We start from the raw sequence: 27,292 nt of genomic DNA, 5'->3' as shown, positions 1-27,292 counted from the left end.
ACAGGTTCATTGTGATATAAATAGGAAGGTGATAGGTGTCATACAAAGAATAGGCATTCAGGCTCAAAATTGGGATCAAGGGATATTATGTATACAGGGAAGGTTTTTTAGGATAGAATTGGACTAATCTCAAAACGGTTTATGATCCTTTACTAACTCCTATCCTATAACCAAGGCAAGACCAACCAGGCAGGTTCTGAATTTAACATACAGAGGGAACTAAGTAATATCTCAAACGCACGTGGCACACAGGTACATTACATGCTACTACCCTTCAGGCTCATGCAATTATTTAGCAATGGTTGTCAAGTTACTAGTACTAATGCCATAACAAGATGCATAGTGGTCATACATAAATGCATATCACACAGTTATAAAATGGACCATTGGAGAGCTGTTCAAAAAATCGACAGAATATGTTAGCTGCCTAAGGTACTTGTATTTCTCCTAGTCAACTATAGTATTTTACAACAAATCACCCTACACCTTCAACTTAAAATCAAAGAGAATTGAACTAAGGGTTAGGATATACCTAGAGTAGAGCAGGCACGGGGATCATGGTTAGCTGATCTTGCTGTTGCATTCTTAGTTGCCGCATCCCTATCGAGAGCCTCTCTCCGTTTTGACGCATCTGGCCTAGTAGTTGTTGGTGGCCTACTAGTTGAGGCCCCTACGACTCTCGCTCGTTGGACCTCCTCCTATTTCTCATTGTCCTCTAGGGACGCTTGCAACACCTTTTTCATCTCCTCTTTCTCAGCCTTCTTCCTCGCCTTCTTCTCCACTTTTCCTTATTCATCACTATCCTGCCTTTTTATCTTACCTTTTTCTTTCTTCTCGCTCTTTTTTTATTTTCTTCACTGGTTCTCCACTGAGATCAAGTAATAGAACTTCATCCTCGGACTCATCAGCACCTGGATCCACAAATACCATAAGTTGGTGTTTCTTTAATTCCCTAACATTGACTTTCACCTTGTCCAGTATTGGTTTGAATAGTGCAAGATTTGTGATTGACATATCTTTTAACCGTGCATTAAAATGGTTCTCCAACTCATCAACTCGACCAAGAAAAGTCTGGGAAGGTTCAAGGGCTACGTTGATCCTCTTGTCCATAACTAAGGCAAACTAATTGGCAAATTGTTATAGCTAACCCTCGCATCACCTTGCTTGTTTCGCCACTCTCCTAAAATTAAGAGCATTAAATATCAACGTCGATACCAGAGATGCTGCTGCTGGGTTTGCTTTATTCTCATGCACTAGATCCACCCCCGCAAGGAGTGTTAGCTGTATAACATCTAAAGTTTGCACCTTTATATTTGGTGCTGAGGAAGTACCCGCAGCAGATACTTGCAGTTCAGCAACTCCAATTGGATCTGATGGAACCCTTACTTCCTTGTCTAGCACCAGCCTAGGGTGGTTTTTATCAAATCTCATAGGGTCGTGGGTCTTCTTAGCAAGAAGTTACTTGTCTATCCCTACAATGTCTAGTACATTAGCAGCCCGACAAAGCTTCATGATGAGAGAAGGGAAAGGATATGCAGTGTCAGGTCTTGATACCCAAATCTTAATTTCCTCAACAATAATTTCCCTGAAGTTTAAGTGAATCTTAGTCATGAGGCTCGCGACTAACATTGTTCTATCATTGCCAAGAGTGTTATCTCCAGCCGTGGGCATCAACCAGGTGCGTACTACACCCCTCCAGAACCTTGCCTCTTGGTTAAGAGAGGACTTGACTATTTTTTTATTTGGGTTGGTCAACCATTCCAGTTCTCCTTCAGCTATGATGTTGGCTAACCAAGGACACTGTTTTTCACGTTCCTTTAACCGACGATAGAATGTTGGTGAAGTGTCCCGAGGCACGAAGTCTGGTCCATGAAGGAATCTATTTATGGTTATTTCTGAGAGATCTACCTTTATCCCTTTCGTTGAGATTTTATACCCGAGAACAATGCCCTCCATCACCATAAAGTGGTATTTCTCCCAATAAGCACCAAATTGAATTCCACACATCATTGCAAGGCCATACTCAGGTTTGGCAAACACAGCTCAAATGAATCTCCTAACACTAAAAAATCATCCATAAGCACCTCTAAGGTGTTTTCAACCATATCTGAGAAAATAGACACCATACACCATTGAAAAGTGGTAGGTGAATTACATAACCCAAACAACATCCACTTGAATGTGAAAGTGCTATACGGGCAAGTAAATTTTGTCTTCTCTTGATCTTCAGGAGCAATACAGATATGATTATACCCAGAATAACCATCCAAGAAGCAATACCACCCCCTTCCTGCCAATCAATTAAGCATTTGATCCATAGAGGGTATCGGGAAGTGGGATTTCAAAGTCCATGAGTTTAGTTTGCGGTAATCAATGCAAACTCTCCACCCGGTCATAGGCTTGAGTGGAATCAACTCATTCCTTTCATTTGCAACACCAGGCATGCCCCATTTCTTAGGCACACATTAAACTGGGCTCACCCATTTACTATCAAAAAATAGGATAAACCACTCCTGCATCCAACCACTTGATAATTTCATTCTTAACCACCTCTTGCATTGGTGGGTTAAGACGACATTGGTGCTCGATGGTTGGAGTACAATCTTCCTCAAGTTGTATATTATGAGTGCAGATGTCAGGGGGATGCCAATAATAGCTGCAATAGTCCATCCTATTGCTCTTTTGTACCTCTGAAGTACCAAAATAAGTGCTTCCACCTGCTGCTCACCCAAATCAGCTGCAATAATAACGGGTAGCGTGTTTCTGTTGCCCAGAAACACGTACCTTAAATGCCCTGGTAGTTCTTTCAACTCCAACACTTGTAGCTCTTCAACAGATGGCCTAGCCAGTAGTATTGGTCGATTAGCAAGATCCAGATCTAGCTTCTTAGGAGCATAAGAGTATGAACCTATTTCTGTCAGAGCACAAACAGTCTTTTCGTATTCCTCAATGCCTTCACAATCAAAATTCATAAGCACTGCACATAGAGGCTCGACAATAAGCTTCTCCTCTATTGACACTTCCTTCTTATCTTTATAATATACATCAACAATTGAGAACACACTCATTTCATTATCCTACTTTATCGATTGGCACACATCAAATCATATCACCTCATCATTCATCCTGAATAAGAGCTCATTAGCTCGTAAATCAATTAACATATTTTTGATTGCGAGGAAAGGTCGACCTAAGATTATGGGCACCTCAAAGTCTACCTCGTAATCTAGAATTACAAAATCCATAGGAAATATGAAGCTAACCACTTGCACCAGTACATCATACAAAATACTAATAGGTCATTTTACCGACCTATCTGCCATCACAAGTCATATATTTATGGGTGGGGGGTCTCCCTATCACACCTCAAATCCTATTGGGGCGAACTGGCACCCGTAACTGAGGAGGCTTGGGAGAACCAGCTTATAACCTTATACTTCCCATGCATACCTCTATGACAACCCAAAATTCGGACAGCATCATGTCGCATATAAAAGGAAATAATCACCTGTATAAGCTCGAGTACACATATATATGTATATACAATATTTGGCCGTTGGAGCCATCACGTCTATTAACAAAACACCACCTTGATTGTACATTAGGTCTACAAAGCCTCTAGACAATATACAGAGTTTAACTAAGGTTGGGATACACCCCGCCATATAACTAACTTCTATACAATACCAAAAGTGACTGGATATGACACGAAAAGCCCCAAAGCAAATTGGAGCTCACCAAAAGCAGCTGGATATCTTGGCTCCTACTTGTGTGGTGTATGAGCTGAGGTACCTGTGCCTGCAGCATGAAATGCAGGTCCCCCATGGGGGACGTCAGTACGAAATATGTACTGAGTATGTCAAGCTGTAGATAATCACATATGATATAGGAGCTTAATAGAAATCAGAAACAAGTGAATAAATCATAATAGGAGTGGACCACATTTATTAGAACTTGTGACAACCTGTACATTGTATTTATTCAATCACTTTACCTTTGTTCTTATCATCTTTGTAATCATTACTGTACTGGACTGTGACCATTAGGCTGCCTCCAATACATATCAACTGGGATCGACCCATGATAGGCTTATGCCCCTGGGATACCACCCATAAACACATAAATAGGGATCGACCCATGACAGGCTTATGCCCCTGGGATACCACCCGATAAGAGAGAACTTCCATCACTTAGTTTAATTAATCTTTGAGATTGTTATTTCGGTCACCACCGCATTTGATAATTTGAAACAATATACATCAATAAAAGATATATAAATAGACCATCAATGCAATAACAATGAGGTAAGAACTCATTAGAACATCAATGAAGTATTTTGGAGTCATCAATGCCATAACAATGAAGTAGGGACTTATTGGTATATCAATGAAATGTTTTGTAGTCATTAATAGCACATGGATCTTATTTGAGTAACCGGATACCTTCTGGCATTCATTAGTGCAATAAACATGTAAGATTTGGAAGACAAGTAAGTATTGGAATGTCTTGACATCTTGTAGGGTGGAAACAAGTTCATTGGTAACGTAGGACATCATACAAAACCATTATGGATCACATGTTATTGAATAACTTTGGAAACTTTCTTAATAGAACAATTGTTCACTTTCATGCCAAGGATATGGTATAGAGTATGCTTTACATACCTGACTGTCAACCTTCAATACTAGTCCCAAATGAACTTTCCGTCTTTTCGGATTACTTATCTACAATGAACATATATAGTAATCTAGAATTAGCAACCAAACATCACAATTCAATTATTTGAATTCACCAAACTAGTGGTTAAGTAGTAAGCGTTAATTACACCATAAAGGGTGTCACTTTAACCCTCTTATACTCCAATTACATTCACATGCCATGCATATTCATACAAATCCTCCAATATCAAGTTTGGATTCATTTATCCTTCCAACCAATCCATTAAACCAAATTGAGCCATAGACATAAATAATCATCAATTCAATAGTATATCACCATATCCACCTTCCATAACTCAATTACCATATCCACCTTCCATAATTCAATACAACCAAATGATGCAAAATAGTCCATAACCCTATTTCCATCACCTTACAATAACAACCAATACATATAATCCTCTATCACACATATATACATGGAAAAGAACAAAGGAAAACAATGTTCATACCTTAGAATTCATCTCTTGATTATGTAATCCTATTTTCAAAAATAATAGGTGCCGTTCAAAACTCTTGAGATGACAAACGCAGTTATCGGATTACTTTAGAATTTCTACGGTTGAATCAAAAGTAATTTAAAGGTCAAATTTGGCTAGGGTTTGTTCTTTATCAATGATTGATGATGAAAATGAGTTTTTGAACTCATATAAATGTATATATACACATATTCCCGTCCATAATATAATAGGAAATGACCAAAATGCCTTTAAAATTCAAATAATGTCAAATCTGTCCTTTGGTGGACTGTTTTGATAAGCTAAAGTAGATCGACCATAACTCTTTTCTCCCATATCAGATTTGGGTGAAATTAGTATCTTTGGAAGGATAATTCAAATGGATTTCATTTCATATAAAGTAGGCCACCCAGTTCATCCTGTACAAGGAGTTATGGTCGTTTGAAGTTGACCCTAAAAATCTATTTTGATAGGCTGAAGTAAAATGAGTATAACTCCTTATTCATTCGTTGGATTTGGATGAAACCAATTGCATTAGAAAGAAGACTCAAATATATTTATTTTCATAGGTCGCAGATCTTCTATTTTATTATATTAAGGGAGTTATGATCATTTGAAATTGACCCAAAAATTTGGCTGGCCTCAGTAGTTTGTGTGCAGGAAATTTTCCTGCACATTTACTATTACCAAATATCCCGGCCACCGTTTTATAGTTTTGAACGTGCTTGATTATATCCGGAACCTATCCGTTTTTGAAAATCCTTATATTGTTGGAAAGATTATTCAATAACCTTCGCATGGAACCATCGACGGGCAAATTCCGATATAAATAAAATAAAAAATTAATTTTATATAAATAAGACCAATACACGTACTTGAATACGCCAATACATGTACTTGAATACGAGGTGTTATACTCCCAAACCCAACTTTTTATAAGCAGCTAGAGGCATTAGATTGATACTCGCTTCCAAATCACATAAGGCCTTAGCGAATTCCAGAGGCCCAATCGTACATGGGATGGTAAATGTCCTTGGGTCTGCCTTCTTCTATACTAAGGACCTTGTAGAGATAGCACTACAATGAGTGAAATTATCAACTGGGTCGTAGCTTACTGCTCTTTTCTTTGTCACAAGATCTTTCATGAACTTTGCGTATCCAGGTATTCGCTCCAACGCTTCCACCAATGGCAAATTAATTGTCAACTGTTTCAGTATAGCCATAAACTTACCAAACTTGGTGTCATCAACCTTCTTTTTCAATCTCTGATGAAAGAGAGGTGGTGGTTTTGGGCGAGTTTTCACCACTACTTCTTTTTCTTTCTCTTTCCCTTGCTCCAACTCATCCACTTTATAATGATTAGAAGGGATATATATCCCATCCAGCTTCTCAGAATCTACTGGATTACCTTTTTCAAGATTAAAATTTGCTGTGATTACTTCATCATTTATAGTTGTGCCCAAAGAAAGTCCTGATAAAACCTTACCACTCTGTGTAGTAATAGCCATGCATCAACCATCATTTTGAGGGTTCTGAATTGTATCACTTGGTAGCGCTCCACTCTTTCTCTAATTCAATGCTTCAGAGAGTTGGCTCATTTGCTGTTCTAACTATTTGATTGAAGTGGAGTGCAAGTTTACCAACTGACTCATAGAGGACAAATTGGTCTTCATGGTTTTCACCCTAGAGTTGGTAGCCTCGATGACCTTTAACAATTTCTCTATCTTGTCCTTCATGGACATCTTGCCAGAGCTAGTTGCATCATTATCTCTGCTTTTGGGAGGTACATACAGCCCACTTCTATCATTCTTTCTCTTCCAGTTTCCTTGATCTCGATCCTTATAACCAGCCTTGTCATGATAAGTCCGACCTTTATTTTCTTGGCTATTGCCTCAGAAACCCCCTGGTTATTCAAATAATTATCCTCTTCTTCTGAATCAGAATCATCTCTACCTTGGGGTGCTACTGCCTTTACTTTTCAGTCTATGTAGATAATAAGTGCTTGGTGAACAAGTCCATCTAGGTATTTAAATGAGCCATGTCTTAATCCCACTCCTCATCTCTCCTGCGTTGTTCTGTAGTCATACCAATAGAAATAATAAGGCTTGCTACCACATAATCCCTGGTATGCCAATCTTGACTCTGTTTGTTCATTCTCTTTAGCATTTCTGAAGCCTATGGGAATGTAAAATCAAAAAAAGAACCACCAGCAGCATTATCTACAATTGACTTTATCATAGAGTTAAGAGCCCTGTACAAAGTCTCTATCAAGTGTATGTCCGTCATGTTATGGTTTGAATACTGCATCAGATTCTTTTTTAATCTCCCCTAGGTTTTATGCAAGGCTTCTGTTGGGAGTGGTCTAAAGTTGCAAATCTCGTCCCTCAACTGCACCCTCTTGGAAGGTGGAAAGAATTGTTCTAGGAACGCTTCTTCCAATTGCCTCTAGTGGGTTATAGAATCAGGTATTAGCTCATTTAACCAAAGTGTTTCCTCCCCAAATAGAGACAATGGAAACAATATTAACCGGATAGAATTCTAACCCACTCCTAGGTTATCAAAAGATTTACAAATGGTGACAAAGTTCACCAGATACAAGTTTGGATCATCCCCAGGAAGGCCACCAAATAACCCCTATAGATTAAGGAGTTGAATCATGGTACTGGTAATGTTGAATTTTTCCCCAGGTGCTAACGGTGGAGGAATGATTGCACCCGTTTCACCTTCTCCATCCATTCCATTGTCATCATTATTTAGTTCATACTAGACACGCTGACGATCCTGCCTTCCTCTGAATGAATAGTTTCTATTGATATTACGCTGCACTGGTGCAGCTATCTGCTCTACTCTCCTTGGGTTTACAGGGTTCAACAACTCCTCATCTCCCAAGTCTTCATCCTTAGGGTTTGGATGGCGTACTTGTTGACCGTTATTCTGTATGTTCACCTGAGCTCTAGCTAAGGCTGCTAACTTGTCAGCCTCCTGTTGGTCTGCCATTCTGTCAATTAGTTGCGGTTCCAGATTAAATGGTAATAATGGTCCTCTGAAACTTCTGGTTCTTGGCATACACAACTCTAAACCTGTAGTAAAAAAACAATAAATTAACGTAAAATTAAGAAACCTGACTAACAGTTAATTTACAGATATAAACTTAATTGACAACTGTATTCCCCAACAACGGCGTCATTTTTGATAATGCTCAAACTACACTTCTCTTATGAGAGAGTAAGTGGTCATTGTCAAATATATAACCCAACTAGGTTGGGGTTGAATCCCACAGGGAATATGGTGTTAATTTAAGTTGTTCGTGAGTCAATTAACCGATAGTTAACAGTTTTCTATAAATAGGGGTTTTTGAAGATAATCAAGTATTTATTTCTGATTTCAGTTTCACCAATTGTAATGAGTGTTTCGGTTTTGTTTTGTATCAATGTTAGATGGAAAACCAGAGTTGTGTTCACTATGAGTGTTGGTATTAGACAGACACTAGTAATGGTTCAAGATTCTTGTGGTAGGTAGGAACAACAAATTATCCTTGTCAAAGTAATGTCTAAATGTTTCTCAACCTATTTAGACATTTAATTACTTAATTATTTCGAACTTAGGGAATTTATATTTCATAACAGGATGTTGTCTCAAGTTAATTAACCTTGTTACAACATTAATTATTAAATGAAAGTTTGATGCTTCCAAGTCCATATTGATAATTCACTTCCTACTAGGGTTGATTTCTTATTTCAAGCAAATCACTAGTAGGCATGACCTATCGTTTGCAACCAATAGACAATATGTAGAACAGAGGAATTACCAAGGAGTTCCTACTATATTTAGAACCTTGAACACCAAGTTACTTTACAAAACACACCCATAGATCCCACAACTCGGGTTAAGGAAATTAACTACTCATAATGTAGAAAACAACAAGACAAGTTGTATTCATAATTTGATGAATGATAACTTACAGAATAATAAATATCAACAACTGTTTCTCAGATTAGATCGGAGTAGAAATGCCTAGAAAATTATGATAACAATCTCTCAAAAGTTAATTATCAAGTTACAGAGAAAACTAGAGAGAGAATAGTGTCTGTTCGTGAAGTTCAAGATGCCTAGAAAAACCCTCGACTATGCCTTAAATACTTCAGCCTAATTATGGAAAATAATCACAGATCACAGATCTTTTCTCGCACAGGCGATGACAAAGTGTAACGCCTTATTAGGAGTCTGATGAATTTTCTGTCTTAGGCTGACGATGACACTCTAACGGCTTATCAAGAGTCTGACAACTTATCAGAAATATCGTCAGCTCCTCTTCTACTTTCATGATCTCTGTCACACCCCTTTTCTAACAAAAAAAAGAATTTAAAGTTTGAAAAAGGGTGGTGAGGTGCCCGCTTTAATTGGAGAGGTTGTTAAGATAGTTAAAACAAGATAAAATTTTATTAGGGAGTTTGTTATTTTTGTTTTTATATAAAGGGATAATTACACGGACGATGGTACACGATAGAATAAGGTAAATAGGCAAAAAATATCTTTCGGAGGGATAAATTACGTGTCTACATAATGCCCCCTTTGAATGTAAACACGGAGTGTTTTCAGACAAAGAAGTAGACAACAAGAGAGAATTTTATCTCGACTATTATTCAAAAATGAAATAGAAAGGAGGGAAACTAAATCTTGATTTAGGACATCCTACCTACCCAAGTTATGAGGGAATCAAGTCACGGGTATCTCAAAGAATTGGAGAAAGAAGGACTATACCGAGTTAGAGAGTCATGTGAGGTTCCATCGAGGTTTCGGTCCGTAGCTCTATCATTACATCAAAATGAAAACTACAAGTTATAATAGAAATGAAATTACAAAATCCTATCTATACAGCTTCTTTTTACTTGAGTTTCATCACCCTATTGTTCAGGTGGACTCCTGACTTGCAATTTCTTTACCCTGCTCTTCAGGCGGGCTCCTGACCTGCAATTTATCACTCGTTGCCTTGTTTTCAATTTCTTCACCCTGTTCTTCAGGTGGGTTCCTGACTTGCTATTTTTCAATCTGTTGACTTTCAATTTCTTTACCTTGTTGCTTGACTTTCAACTTTCTTCACCATGTTGCTTGAATTTTAATTTATTCGCCCTGTTCTTCAGGCGGGTTCCTGAAATCACATTAAAACTAAAAGAAAATTATCCCGAAAAAAGATTATTATAAAGAGATTTCATTTGCCATAAAAGTGAAGATCCAAACACAAGAATTAGATTTTGCCCCATTTTATCATCAAAGGACTTTTGTGAAAGTCACATCATTATAGGAATCAAGGAGAATGACTCGACTAAAAGGTACGTCTTAAAGGAATCAAAGGGAATGACTCGACTAAAAGGTATGTATTATAGGAATCAAGGAGAACAACTCGACTAAAAGGTACGTATTATAGGAATCAAAGGGAATGACTCTACTAAAAGGTACGTCTTATAGGAATCAAGGGAAATGGATGACTCAACTAAAAGATACGTCTTATAGGAATCACAGGGAATGACTCGGCTAAATGGTATGTCTTATAGGAATCAAAGAAGAGACTCGACTAAAAGGTATGTCTTCTAGGAATCAAGGGAATGACTCGACTAATAGGTATGTCTTATAGGGGTCAAGGGGAATGACTCAACTAAAAGGTAAGTCTGATATGAATCAAGGGTGATGACTCAACTAAAAGGTACGTCTTATAGGAATCAAGGGAGATGAATCGACTAAAAGGTACATCTTATAGGGGTCAAGGAGAATGACTCGACTAAAAGGTATGTCTTATAGGAATCAAGGGGGAATGACTCGACTAAAAGGTACGTTTTATAGGAATCAAAGGGAATGACTTGACTAAAAAGTACGTCTTATAGGAATCAATGGGAATGACTCGACTAAAGGGTACGTCTTATAGGAATCAAAGGTAATAACTCGACTAAAAGGTACATCTTATAGAAATCAAAGAGAATGACTCGACTAAAAGGTACGTTTTATAGAAATCAAGGGAGATGACTTGACCAAAAGGTTTATCTTATAGGAATCAAGGGTGATGACTCGACTAAAAGGTACATCTTATAGGAATAAAGGGAGATGACTCGACTAAAATGTACGTCTTATAGGAATCAAGGGGAATAACTTGACTAAAAAGTACGTTTTATAGGAATCAAAGGGAAAGACTCGACTAAAAGGTATGTCTTATAGGAATCAAAGGGAATGACTCGATTAAAAGGTACATCTTCTAGGAATCAAGGGTGATGACAAGACTAAAAGGCACGTTTTATTGGAGTCAAGGAGAATGACTCGACTAAAAGATACTTGAGTGAAGGTTTAATTTAAGAAGTGTATCACCTAGCAAATGAAAACTGAAATCCCTGGACAAGTGTGTCTCCAAGGGATATAGGATGATGAATTTTTACCATGATTTTACTATCAAACCTGTGCAACAATATTTCTTCCTGCATTTGTAAAAGTGAGGTATTGTAGCCCTTGATGTTTATGTTCTGAAGTCCCTGCTTTGAAGGTAATATGTTTCTTGTTTGATCAAAGAAAACTTATGAGTTTAAAATATGGTGTCTGGTTTATGGCTTTAGCTTTCACGATGATCGCTTTTGCCCTCATCACATTTAACCTTGCTTCTAACCATTAGCATATATCATTGACTTGTTGAATCATTAACCCGAACTCAGATTATTAAGAGTGACTGAAATGAACACAGTATCTCTGTTTTGCCATGCTTCTCAGATAGACCCTTTTAACCTTGGTATTTCCATGAGTTCCTCCACTTATCTGTTGACAAAACTTTCTGCATGCCTTTTTTTCGGTTCACAATCATGTCTCTTTCATATGTTGTCCTTTTGTCTCGCTTTTTGCAATTAAAGAAGTTGGTAGCTAGTTTTGAAATCTTTTCTCACTTGTTTTGATATGGACTTGACTCAGAGACAAGAGACAAATGACAATAATTTTTATTTTATTTAGGTAACTGACTCAAGAAAATAAAAATAAAAATATAACTAAAGAGAAGAAAAAAATGACAATGAATGTCCCCATTGAAAAAGATTAAAGAAAAGTTTATCTGAAAATGGCAGTCAACTTCAATGATTATGACATGCATATCGGATTAAACTGCCTGATCTTTCCATCCAAAACTTTCTACCAATTGTTGTTAATGACCTCGAAATTGAGTTGCTTCCTTAGATCAATTGCATTTAAGACCTCATTCGGCTAGTGGAGCCTTGAACAGTTTTTGCCAACAAACCTCTCTCATTTTCCTTTTCTCAGCTCACCATTGCCTCATGGTGTCTGTGAGGGTTTTTCATCGATGAGACTCTCTTATTTTTATTTGTCTCAACTCACCTTAGTCTTACAGTGCCCTTGATGGTTTTTACCGATAAGACTCTTATTTTTATCTCTCTCAGCTTACCATCGTCTTACAATGCTCGTAAGGATTTTCACCGATAAGACTCTCATTTTCATTTCTCTCTTGATTTCTTATGCTGAGGAAGACAAGTAGTTCCCAAAATGCATCATCACATCCATTGCATGCTTAGCCTTAACATTCTCAAAGATTGATCTGAAGGTCTTTCTTTGGTTGTAACTTGGCTTTTCGATAGGTTTAGAAAGAAAGGATAACATGAGGCCCAAACGACACATAAAGTGGGGAAGGACTTACAACTTTTGGAATTGACTCAAACAATGAGGATTAACTCATGCCCTAATTTTTTTTACAAGGAAATTCTAAACTTTTTATTTGGTTGGACCGAGCCCAGAGTAGGGCAGCCTAAATATCTCACTCCCGAAAGAGGAGACTCAGGTCACACGTAGTTCTGACAGCTTATTCTTTTTTGCTTGATTCTGACTTGTTTTTCCTTTTTTTTTACTCTTTTCTCTTTGGGGCTTTTCTGACTCTATTTTTCTTAATGCTCTTCTCTTTTCTTTCTTTTTGGGCACATTTTTTCTTCTCTCTTTTTTTAAAACTTTTCTGACACTAGTTTTTTGCTCGACACTTTCTTTTTGAGCTTTGTTGACTCTATCTTGATTCCAAAAGAGGGATATGAAAGAAATAGAACTAAAGCTCAAATAGGGTAAACAAAGGATGGCACAATGTTGGGGTAGCAGAATGAAATGCCTTCGTCATATCAATCCTTGAAAATGTCAGTACACATCATGCAATATGAAAGATAAAAAATCATTTATGATATCTTTTTAAGCATTAACTTTGACTGAGTCTGTGCGTCACTACTTCTACGCTTTTCTAGCATACATCTTTACTTTTGTTGTACATTCCTCACATTGAATGACTCATGATTTTGTGGAGCTGATTTTCTTTCTGTTCACGCAGTCACTATTTGACCTAATTGAGACATGTATTTGAATTGATGACCAAGTTATTCTTGTGATTCTCAAAATAATTGCCTTAATTTTCAAAGAAGGCTTCAACTTGTCACCAAATGTCTCAGCACTCTACCTATTTTCTCAGATGCTTTTCTATCGTTGGCCCTCTGATTTCATGTTTCATGGTTAAATTGGATTTTAAGATCTGACTGAAAATTCTGCAAGCATGTCATATCACTAGAGTCAACATAAAATGTACTGTACAAGGAAAACAAACAAACAACACATATTTAAAACATAAAGGGAAAGAGACACTTCATTTAGTTGAAAATAAAGATAGGGTTTGAACATAAACAACAAAAGGGACAAAACAAGATAGATCCCGAACTACCACCCCTAAAATATTTCGAATAACATATAAAAAATAAAATAAACTACCAGACCTCTTCCTAGTAGGGAGAGGGGTGACTTCTCAATTGCTCAGCCTGACATATTAGCCACTAGTTTGCATATCAACATGACTAGAGCTTCCATCACTGTCAGACACATTCCCTTCAATAAATAAGTTCTAGATCCCCATGTTTAACTCATTGCCTTCCACGTATTGAGCATCACCATGTGTTGGTAAAGGATTCTGTGCTATACTTGAGGTGTCAACGTTTTGTACTACAATCACTTTCTCTTGAATCATCTTTTCTATTTCTCTTTTCAAAGTACGACAATCTTCAGTACTGTGACCTTGAACATTAGAATGATATGTACACCGTATATTAGGGTCAAAATTTCTTGAATATAGTTCAGGTGTATACCCAAGGAGAGGAGTAATCATGGCCCTCTGTCTCAATCTCTGGAAGAAACTGGCATAGGATTCCCCAATAGGAGTGAAATTATCTTTTTCCTTCCTCTTGTTTGCGAACCTTGGCCTCGGATGAAACTTGGATTTAGAGGTTCCTTGGTATATTTATGGGGGTCGAGGACGATGTTGAGGGATAGGTGCATGCCATTGTGGATAAGAAGATGGATGAGCATACAATTGTGCATTGTTCAAAGGATATTAAGGAAATGGAATGGGATTTCTTGGATTTTAGAGAAATAAACCTTGTTGCAAGTGGTTATGTGAATCTAATATGTAAGCTCAGGATTGAGGCTAACAGTATTGGTGGGTTAGACCTCTCAAACTCTGTTTTGTCCCTGGCATGACAATAGGTGTATTTTCCTTCTTCTTTTCTTCAGTTTCCCTTGGTTGATTGCAATGCCGTCCCAAATATTTCACAGAATCCATCTGTTCATCAGGCTCCCCAAATTTTGATGTCTCAAAGCTGGGAGGAAGGTTAACACTTGAATATATGCCCCAGTTTTTATATGAAACATCTTCATAGCCCATAAGTCCAGGGGAATTTTTCATATTATTTTCTACACTCTTCACTTTCCCAACCATTTTCTCTAGCTCTTTTGGCATGCTAGGATTCTTAGTAAGAAATTTTGGAGGTCCACTTAACTTAACTGTAGGCTCAAGAGTATACCAATGATCATCAACAGTATTGAATGTTGATTCATTAGTGGACTGGGAAAGCACAATCGTTGGATTTATAGCCAAAGTGGAATCTTTCTTAGAAGGTTAAGCAGCAAAAGCACAGACGGTATGTGGTGTTGTGAATGTGGTAGGCTTATACTGAAGAGCTAAAGAAAGAGTGGGGGAAGTATTGAGGTGCATTTGATGTGGAATGGATTCAGAGGCATGCTGTGGTGCATCAATAACAGTAGGAAACTGACTTTGTGATTTTGGTGGAAGACTCAAGGTATTCGCAGGGTCAAAAGTGGGGAATGGATGAGGAGGGAGCCCACTGGCCCAAGCTCGATACATTTCCATCATTTATTGTCTTAGTCTCAAATTCTCTTCCTTTAAACTCTAATTTTCCTGACTCTTTATTTGATCCATGGGGCCACTCTCTATATCATTGTTGGACACAGCTAAACCTTCTTCAGATTTGGTGTGACGAGCAAGACCAGCCAAAATGCCATAAACCAACCACCTTAAACTAACTCAACAAAAAACAACAAATGGTTAGAGTTCAAAACTTTTTCAAAACCTCATTTTCCTTTTTTTTCTTTTGAAAAAATCACCGAAACCAAGAAGGGCCCCTATGTATCTCACCCCGAAAGGGGAGAATCAGGCGTGCGTAGTTCGTGAAGTCTTGCCAAAATGACCAATTAAACACTTTTTTCTTTCTTTTTTTCTTTTTCTTGAAACTTTAAGAGGAAAAGAAAATAACAATTTGTCAAAAGAAATGATGAAAATCTTTTTGAATTCTTCATCTTTAACATCCCTATACAAAATAAAATCTATGATTACCAAAGAAAAATCTTTTTGAGTTTTGGATTTTGAATTTCATATGAAAACGAAACTTAAACCTATTAAAGGAAAAATCTTTTTTGTTGTTTTCTCTTAAAGACTTATATGAAACACCTACTCTAATAAAGAGTGAAGAAAATCTTTTGGATTTTTGAAATAAGATCCCCGAACCAACAATAGGCTGCCTACATATCTCACTCCCAAGAGAGGAGAATCAGGGGTGCATAGTTTGTCTAGATAGGATAATTAAAAATTAAATAACCGACTAAACCTTGACTTGAGAGACGAAACTACAACGATAAAAATATTTTTTGAGGTTTTCACTTTGACACTCTACATAAAACTGACACCAACAACTATGAAAGAAAAATCTTTTCGGTATTTTCATGAAATGTACAAAACTCCTACAATTTTTGCCTTTTTATTTTATAAAAACTCCTATGAATGAAAAATCTTTTTTAAAGTTTTTGAATTGTGAATACTTGCTAAAGGAAACAAAACAAAAAATATTTTTGATGTTTTTGATTTTGAGAAATGAGTGCAAAAGGTAAAAATCTTTTAAAATTTTTGGATTGTGAAGAACAAAAGCCATAAAAAACTCTAAAAGAAAGCTACAAAACTCTTTTTTGATTCACCTTTTCTCTTTTTCCCTTTTTTTTATTTTTCATTGCCTACACACTTTACTACTAACACATGTTTTTGCCCAAATTGGTCTGTCAAATGACCACGTTACCCTCAAAGATGCAACATTTAGCACGTAGGAATGCTTTAGAGGTGAGTTTGTTACAAAGGACTAAGTGGGGCCCGCTAAGTCTCAATATGGTGCACATAAGCATGACCTAAAGGCTGACCTACACTGGGGTTCACTAACAAGGCTGTTCAGGGGAGCGTATGGTCGATAGTGGCTGCTTTGCTTTCCACCTACTCCATACCAGCCGACGGCTCCCCCTTCTAAAATAAGGGTGACTCAACTATAGGTCATGTACACAGCATGTACTACAGACTTATTGCAAAAAGTAACTCGGATTATGCACATGATACCAGATATAAAGCGGTAACACATAAGGAAAAACTGTAAACAAAGAGCACGTAGACGCACAACAACAATAACACAAACAATAATCACAAAAAATGTTTATACATTCATAATGCCAAACAAAGTCGATACAAATCCAAAAAATAAGCTCGAATTTTGAAACATCCCCAGCAGAGTCGCCAGAGCTGTCACACCCTTTTTCTAATAAAAAAAAGAATTTAAAGTTTGAAAGGTCTTTTTATTACTAAGTGACAAAAGAAGATGATTTTTTCGAAAAAAGATTATTTACACATTTTTGTATTCAGAGTCGCCACTTGGCCTAATCCGGTGTGCCAAGTCACCTTTGAAAAATCTTTTTCAAAAAGATTTGACTCTTTTAAACTAGTTTGCAAACAGAGATTCCTGTTAAGGAATTCTATTGACCGAGGGGAAGGTGTTAGGCATCCCTAGATCCTGTGGTTCGACCATAGTCGCTTGGTGGAGCATATCGGCTAATTTGGCATTACAAATGTATAAAACACACAAAACACATAAAACAATCAATCAAACACACGAAACAAAACGAATTCAAAATATAGTGTTCAGTCCAATTAAACAGTCCAAAAACAGAAAAAATGCAAAAATGTAAATCCTATCCTAAACTAATCCTAACCTACGCTCCAACGCTTTACCCGATGCCTCAGACCTTCATTACGAACCTCCTTTGTGTACATGATAAGTCGGAGCATTCCCCGGTAAAGAACTACAAAAGACCTCGAGGCATTTCCCGGCGCAATGAATACATATTTTCAATGCGAGAAAACCAAACCATTCAACAAAATTTCAAGCATTCAACAAAACCATAAATTATAAACTTGACCTACCCAACCTACGTTTGCCCATCCATTTTAATATTTCATAACTCTATCACGTTCCAACGACATCCAAGCTTATTCAAATGAGACAACAATAAACCAAAAGAAAATCTAAATTCACCCTTTTTATCAATTTTCAATTCCGCCCCAAACAACCAATTTCAATTCTCAATGATATATCATTCCATTATACAATCTATAACCGGATAAGGAATAAAAACCAACAACTGTTCATCACCCAACAAGTATGAAACAATACATGATATTTAATCTAACAACATACAATATTCAATCCAACATACCAAATATAGCAAACAATGGAACAAAAAGAGGAAAAGAGTAGAATTGGACCTCGATTTTTATTTCAATTGGTTAAAGTATTTGATTAGACCTCCGACTGAAATGCCTCGAACCACAATGCCTTACCGCAAAAAAAATCCAACTTCGATCTAATGCCCTTTACTTCGCCTCACCCAAAAACGAACCTAAAATCACAAACTGAAAAGACCAGTACCCATCCCGTGTCGTTTCTTGATGGATTTTCAATGAATAGTCGCCAGAAAGGAGACGGGGTGACTGTTCTTATTGGATTTTGGCTGGATTTTAGTCTTTTTTATGGGATTTGGAGTGCGTTAAAGCTGGTTTCGATCGAATTTTGGGGAAGAGACATTTTTGGCAAGGGAATGAGGTCTCCAACGAGATGGGTGTGTTGGATTTAAGAGTGGAGAAATGGTTCTAACAAAATTTTGACAAAAATTCAGAGCAACGAGATCTAATTTCGCATCCTGTTCCTCTCTCTGCTTTTCGCTCCAACTCTTCACTATTTTTCCTCAATCCCTCTCCTCTCAATCTCTCTTTTGTGTCTCTCAGTATGTATCATAGAATTTTTAGTGAGTGTGTGAAGGTGAGAGTGTGATTGTGCGTATAGTCGTGTAGAAGAGACTAGAATAATGAAGCCCTTTTTTTTTCTAATGGTCTCTCCTGAGTGTGTACCTATGTTAGGTCCTTTTTTTGTGATGGTGTATGAACCCCCCTTTTGTTATGGAAAGGAATAATAAAAAAAAACATAAGTGGGCACATGAGTAGGGGTGGGGGTGGTGAGGTGTCCACTTTTAATTGGAGAGGTTGTTAGGATGGTTAAATCAAGATAAAATTTTTTTAGGGAGTTTGTTATTTTGTTCTTTTATGGAGGGATAATTACACGGATGAGGGTACATAGTAAAATAAGATAAATAGGAGAAAAATATCTTTCGAAGGAATAAAATTACGTGTCTACAATCTCTGCCTTAGGCTGACGGTATTATTGACGGCTTATCGGATACCTGACGGCTTATCAGAGAATGTTGTCACACTTCTGCTGCAACTACTTCATACTGTCGACAGCTTACGATGACTCTGATAACTTATCACAAAGTTGACAACTTATCAGACAAGTCGTCAACTGCACTTTCTTGGCCACTTGTTCCAAATTCACCTCTTTTGAACTTATTGTCTTTGATTTTCTTGCATCTTAACTTCTCTGCATTATCAAAGAGAAAGCAATCAAAAATGACAAAAGTTGCTTAAGACTTTACAATTATTTCTAGTTAAAAGCCTCCAATGTGTTAGCATCAGCTCACACATCATTTGTGCGTAAAAGAAATGAGAAAAATGAAATATAAAGATATAAGGTACGCCTCGTTGCACAAGAATTTTCACAAAGACCTGGTATCAATTATGAAGAGACATACTCACCAGTTATGGATGGAATAACATTGCATTATCTCATTAGTTTCACTGTTCATGAGAGGCTTGAAATGCATTTGATGGATGTGGTTACAACCTACCTTTATGGATCCCTTGATAATGAGATATACATGAAAATTCCTGAAGGATATAAAATACACGAGGCACCTCAGGAAATGTATTCAATTAAATTGCAGAGATCATTATATGGTTTGAAGCAATCTGTACGTATGTGGTATAACCGTCTTAGTAAGTATCTATCTAAAGAAGGTTATATAAATAATGAAATTAGCCTATGTGTTCTTATAAAGAAAACAACATCGGAGTTTGTTGTACTTGCCGTTTATGTTGATGACATAAATCTTATAGGAACTCCAATAGAGCTTCAAAAGGCAATTGATTATTTAAAGAAGGAATTTGAGATGAAAGATCTTGGAAGAACAAGATTATGTCTTGATTTGCAAATTGAGCATTTGACAAACAGTATCTTTGTTGATCAATCTACCTATACAAAAAAGGTTTTCAAAAGATTTTACATGGATGGAGTACATCCATTAAGTACTCCAATGGTTGTTCGATCACTTGATATGATTAAGGATCCATTCTGGCCTCAAGAAAAGAATGAGGAAATTCTTGGTCTTGAAGTGTCGAATCTTAGTGCAATCGGTGCACTAACGTATCCTGCTAACTCTATGAGGCCTGATATAGCCTTTTCTGTTAATTTATTATCAAGATATAGTTCCGCTCCTACTCGGAGGCACTTCAATAGAGTCTAACACATATTGCGGTATCTAAAATGAACTACCGATATGGGCTTATTTTATGCTAAAGATTGCAGTTCCGATCTTGTTGGTTATGCTGATGCAGGGTATTTATCCGATCTACACAAAACTCAATCTCAAACAGGCTATGTATTCATATATGAGGGTGTTGTCATATCTTAGAGATCTAAAAAGCAGTCTAATGTGGCCACTTCATCAAATCATGCGGAAATAATAGCTATTCATGAAGCAAGCCGATCGAGAATTTGTGTGGTTGAGATCCATGATACATCTCATTCGAGAAAAATATGGTCTAGAATTCAACAGAGTACCCACTATTTTATATGAAGACAATGCAGCATGCATAGCACAATCAAAGGCTGGATTCATAAAAGGAGATAGAACAAAGCACATTTCGCCAAAACTTTTTTACACACATGAACTCCAAAAGAATGGTGATATCGACATGAGACAGGTCCGTTCCAATGACAATTTAGCAGACTTATTCACTAAAGGATTGCCGACCTCAACATTTGAGAAGATGATATACAAGATTGGGATGCGACATCTTCGAGATGTTAAGTGATGTTTTAATCAGGGGGAGTAAATACACACAACACTCTTTTTTCCTTAGTCAAGGTTTTGTCCCATTGGATTTTCCTTGATAAGATTTTTAATGAGGCTGTTGGAAAATAAAATATATATTACAAGATATAAATTATTAGAGTTTATTTTTATTTTATTTGTTAGACATCCAATGGAGAGTGTTAAGAAATATTAGTATATTAGTGTGAATGTCTCTACCGCCTTTTGTCAACAATTACTACAACCTCTCTTGGTTGCCAATGTTGACCTTCCCCTTTTTCAGCAATTACTACAACCTCTCTTGGTTGTCAATGATTGTCAATGCTGACAAAATTTACCTATAAAAAGGCCTACATTTCTTTCGTTTTACACAGAACAATATATAATACATAAAACTTGCAATTTGCTTTCTTTAATTCTTCCGTTATTTTATAACAATCACTAGAATGTAAGACTTTACGTTTACTTATTTGCTACTAGATATTGAGCAAAATAAAAACTATAAATTTCATAACTAATTCCATTACATTATTCTTATAGTGACACTTTGGATTTTTTATATATGTCACACCCCTTTTTCGACTCCAAATGAAAGAATTCGTTTTAAGTTTCAAAAGGGTTTTATTATTAAAGTGGCAAAGGATGAAGATTTCTTTTGAAAAGGATTCATTAGTTTCAAAACTCAGAGTCGCCACTTGGTGTAAATCGGGTGTGCCAAGTCACCCATGAATATCCTTTTACAAAACTGTTTTGACTCTATAAAACTGATCCGCGAACAGAGATTCTGGCTAAGGAATTCTATTGACCGAGGGGAAGGTGTTAGGCACCCCTCGATCTCGTGGTTCGACCACGGTCGCTTGGTAGAGAGTATCACCTGACTTTGACACTACGAGGGTATAAACCACAAAAAACATGCAAAAAACAATCAATCAAGCAAACAAGATAAAACAATCCAAAATTTTAGTGTCCAGTCCAATTATATAGTCCAAAAATAGAAAAATGTGTAAAAATAAATCCTATTCTAAATTAATTCTAGACTAATGCTCTACCCGACGCCTCAGGCCTTCATCATGAACGTCCTCCGGGTACAAGATACCTCAGGACATTCCCCAATGAATAAATATATACAGATACTTTGGGGCATTCCCCGGCCAAATCAATACGAAATCCCTCGAGGCATTCCCCGACCAAATAAATACATTTTTAGTGCGGGCAAATAAAACTATTCAACAAAATTTCAAACATTCCACGGAATTTTCACCATTCAACCAAAGCCACAAATTCTAAACTTTGCCTACCCAACATATGTTTGCCTAAACCAATCAACGTATCATGATACTACCAAGTTCAAATAACATTCATTTCAAAGTCAAACAACCAATGAATCAAACTAACCAAAATTCACCCATTATGTCAAGTTTTCAATTCTCACCCCCCCACCCCCACTTGTTTCATTTTTATCAATTATACCTTCAAAGTTACTCCGATTCATTCTGCTTATCAACAAAATCACATTGTTAAAATTATAACATCATAACATCAACCAAAAATCCAACAATCACCATGGATAATCACAACCAATTCAAATAATCAAAAATAAAGAACGAGGAGACGGGTTAAAGAAATGGACCTCAATAGAACATTCTTATTTGATAATAAAGAGATCCGAAGACCAAAATACTTGAACGGAGAACCTCAACTGCAAATCCCAAATCTGAACTCGGTATTGAAAATAATCAATGGACTGTTCCAAACAGTGAAAACAAACTTTAATAGTAACTCAGATCACAAATGTCGACCCACTTTGAGTTCGAAAATCCTCAACTTTCGATTTCAATATATCAGAGATAAAGCCGCAGCCAGAGAACCTCGATGATGAATCAAACCAACTCGATACCGAAAAATAGCCAACTCGTACAGATTTAAAACCCTTAGAAAAAAGAAATATCAAGCAAATCGAGACTAAACCTCGCCGGAACCAACTCGAATTTCATCAGAATTAAACAAATAGGACTGATATAACACTACTACGCCATTTAATGGTGTTTTTGGCTGAAACAATACAACAGTCGCCGGCTAAACATTTTTTCGGCCAAACTCATTAGAACGAATGATCGAAGAACATGATTTGACGGTAGATCTCGGAGGTATTGGTGGATTCGGGGTTCATACCAGTGGTTTGGGGCCTTTTTTTGGTGACAGTGAATGAGAAAATGACTGCTATGCTTTTTCGATAGCGATTCCGGTAGGAGTTTTGCCGGAGAACACCTACCTCACTGTCTTCGTCGCTCTTTCAGTCTCTCTCTCCCTCACGGTTCTCTACTCTCTCTGTTTCTCTCCTTTGCATGTGGGTGTGAATGCGAGATTCATGGCGAAGAGAAGAAACTTTTTTTTTCGTGAGCTTTCTTTGTAAAGAAGATAATGGAGAATATAAAAAAAAAAAAGGATCCCTCTGTATGTCGTGTATATGCCCCCACAAAAGGGAGTGTGATCCCTGTATGTATAAAAATGAAAAAATAAAAGGATTTTTTGCACCTTCCTGAAAGGTTCCCTCATGGGACCCCCTTTTTAGTGTATGTTTATCCTTTTTGCCTTTGTGGACAAGAAATGGAGGGGTGGTGAGGTGTTATTTTTTAATTGGAGGGATAAGGGTTAGGTATATTATTTTAATTGAAAGGGTTGTTAGGATGTTAAAAAGAATAAAAGTTTGTTAGGGATTTTGTTGAGAGTTGTTTTTGTATGTTTTGTGGGATGTAATTACATGGGTGAGGGTATATGGTAGGATAAGGTCAAAATGGGTAAAAAGTGCTATTGGGAAGGGACAAAATTATGTGTCTATATAATGCCCCCTTTGAGTGCAAACACATAGTGTTTTCAGACAAAGAAGTAAAAAACGAGACCGAATTTTGTCTCGATCATTATTCAAATAGAGGAGTAAAAGAAAGAAGGACAATCGAATCCTGTCAGACACCCTATCTATCCAAGTCATGAGGAAGTCACAAGTATCTCAAAGGGCTGGAGGAGAAGTGGACTATAGCGAGTTGGAGAGTCGAGTGAGGTTCCATCGAGGTTCCGATCTGCGGCTCTGTCATTACATCAAAAAAATAAAAATTACAAGTTAAAACATAAATGAAATTACAAAATCCTATCTATACAGCTTCTGTTGGCTTTGAATCGACTTTTATCACCCTATTCTTCAGGCGGGCTCCTGACTTGCAATTTCTTTCAAATTGTTGCCTGGCTTTCAATTGCTTCGCTTTGTTGCATGACTTTTCATTTCTTCACCCTATTCTCCAGGAGAGCTCCTGACTTGCTATTTCATCACTTTATTGATTGACTTTTCATTTCTTCACTCTATACTCCAGGCGAGCTCCTAACTTGCTATTTCATCACCGTGGGCTTCAGGCGGGCTCCTGAAACCCAAAATTAAATCTAGAACTAAAATTATCCCAAACAAGAATTATAGTAAAGTAGTATTTCATTTTTGAAAGCGTTGTCCCATTTTCCATGAGGGTCCTGAACAGAAAGAAAATTCCTACTTTTCAGGAGGGTCCTGAACATAAAGCGAAATTCCCATTCTTCAGAAGGGTCTTGAAAAGAAGGTAAAATCCCATTTTTCAGGAGGGTCCTGAACATAAAGTGAAATCACATTTTTCAGGAGGGTCCTAAACAGAAAGTAAAATCCCATTTTTCAGGAAGGTCCTGAACAGAACGTAAAATCCCATTTTTTAGGAGGGTCCTGAATAGAAAGTAAAGTCCCATTTTTCAGGAAGGACCTAAATTGAAAGTAAAGTCTCATTTTACTGGAAGGTCCTGAATTGAAAGTAAAGTCGCATTTTTTAGGAGGGTCCTGAACTGAAAGTAAAATCCCATTTTTTAGGAGGTTGCTGGATTGAAAGTAAAGTCTCATTTTTCAGGAGGGTCCTGAACTGAAAGTAAAATCCCATTTTTTAGGAGGGTCCTAAATTGAAAGTAAAGTCCCTTTTTTTCGGAGGGTCCTGAACAGAAAGTAAATTCCCATTTTTCAGGAAGTTCCTGAATTGAAAGTAAAATCCCATTTTTCAGGAGGATCCTGAACATAAATTAAATTTTTATTTTTAAGGAGGGTCCTGAACAAAAAAGTAAAATCTCATTTTTTAAGAGGGTCCTGAACAGAAAGTAAAATCCCATTTTTCAGGAGGGTCTTGAACATAAAGTGAAATCCCATTTTTTAGGAGGGACCTGAATAGAAAGTAAAATATCATTTTTCAGGAGGGTCCTAAACAGAAGGTAAAATCCCATTTTTTAGGAGGTTCCTGAACATAAAGTGAAATCCTATTTTTCAGGAGGGTCATGAATAGAAAGTAAAGTCCCATTTTCCAGGAAGGTCCTGAATTGAAAGTAAAGTCCCATTTTTCAGGAAGGTCCTGAATTGAAAGTAAAATCCCATTTTTCAGGAGGGTCCTGAATTGAAAGTAAAGTTTTATTTATCAGGAGGGTCCTGAACTGAAAGTAAAATCCTATTTTCAGGAGGGTCCTGAACAAAAAGTGAAATCCCACGAATGTGCATTTCCAATGGTAACTGAATTAAGTGAAAGAGAATTTGCCCCTATTTCAACAAAGAAAATTTGTCAGTTAAAAACTTAGTGGTGGCTTGCAACTCTTGGCTTCTCAGGTATCTGCCCCAGCACTCATTCCTTTCATCTTTGTTCCAAATCGCTGATACTTGCCCTGTCTTGCCGCATCATTGACCCAGATCCAGATTGAGGGAAATAAGTTCTGACTCGAACAATGGATTTCCATTTTACCATGCCTCTGAGGTGCACCCTTTTCCTAAATTTGAACACTTCCACGAATCCAATAGCTTGTCGGTTGATAGACTTCCTTTGCTTCGTGTTGAATTACGATCATATTTCTTTCATGTGCTGGTCCTTGACTTTTCCTCATATAATTAGAAAGACTGGTAGTAAATTTTGAAATCCTTTCTCGCTTGTTTTGACATAGACTTGACTTAAAATGTAAAGAAATGATGGTGACTTTTATTTTGATAAATGACATAAAGACAAAAAGCATGCATATGTGTATGAAAGAAAAGGGAAATGTCCCATATTCAAAAAGAAAACTTATCTGAATAAGGCAACCAACTCCAATGAGTATAACATGCATTTTGGATTAAGCTGCCTGATCTTCCTATCCAAACTCCCCATTTGTTGTTGAGTTCGTGCCTTTGCCCATGAGCCGCTTCTTCAAATCCATTGGACTCATACCTCATATTCAATTGACGACATCTTAAAAGACTTTCGCCAACAAATCTCTTTTTTTTTCACTTTTCACTTTTCTCTTGAACTCGCCATCGCTTTACGGTGCCCGTGAGAGTTTTCACCAATAAGACTCTCTCATTTTTATTTCTCTCCTAATTTCTTATGCTGAGGGAGACAAGTGGTAACTTACAATGTATCATCATATCCATTGCATGCTTAGCCTTAACATTATCAAAAATTGATCTGAAGGACTTTCTTTGGTTGTAACTTGGCTTTTGGATAAGGTTAGAAAAGGATGACAAGAGGTTCAAACGACACTTGAAGTGGGGGTGGAAATTACTGTAGACACCTAATTTTGTCCCTCCCGAAGACCCAAGTTACACATCTTTATCCCTGTCTTACCACGTGCCCTCACCCGTATGATTATATCCCATAAAAAAATATAAAAATAACAAACCCACTAACAAACTTAATCCCCAATAATTCTTTAGTAACAAAATTAACCACTCCTCCTATCAATTTTGGACAACACATCACTACCCCATGCCCCATAACTTACCTCACCTACCCTACCCAATACCCACCCTCACAGCCTATATACACGCACACAATTGATATGCAGAGGGGGCCATTTTTTTTTTAAAAAAGAAAAAATAGAGAGGTTCCAGGTTCTTCTTCTTTCTTCTTCACAGAGAACAGAATTCCACTCACACATACACCTCAGTATATTCCCTTCTAGATACACACACTCCATATACAGTGAAGACACCGATCACAGATACATAATGGTGCACATACACATAATCGAAAAAAGAGTAAACGAAGAGTAAAAAGAGAAGAATTGAGAAAAAATTTAGAGATGAGTGAACGAAAAAGGGATAAAACAACTTCATTCAGCTCTTTCTGGTGAAGTATTTCGCTAAAATCGTCATTCCGTGAAAATTTAGCCAACTTCAAAACAAGCAACAATCAGTCACCCATTTGAGTTGATTTCAGCGATACCCCACCAAAAAGCAATCATTAAGTCCTAATTTCTTGCCCCTCCGGCCGAACTACCATCGGAAGATGCCATTAACGGCGACCAAATGCACCACCACTGAAATCACCGATTTTGTCCTTGAGCTCAACAAAACTGATTGAGAGGTGTTAAAGGGGTCGCCAGAGTTGGGTTTTGTGCGCATCGGGTCGGTTTAAGCCCTAAAACCACCAAAATTAGTGTTGGTTC

Source organism: Capsicum annuum, chromosome 11, assembly GCF_002878395.1.
Source record: "Capsicum annuum cultivar UCD-10X-F1 chromosome 11, UCD10Xv1.1, whole genome shotgun sequence".
NCBI lineage: Eukaryota > Viridiplantae > Streptophyta > Magnoliopsida > Solanales > Solanaceae > Capsicum > Capsicum annuum.
The sequence above is the reverse complement of the archived record's forward strand: the minus strand, read 5'-3'. Positions refer to the sequence as shown.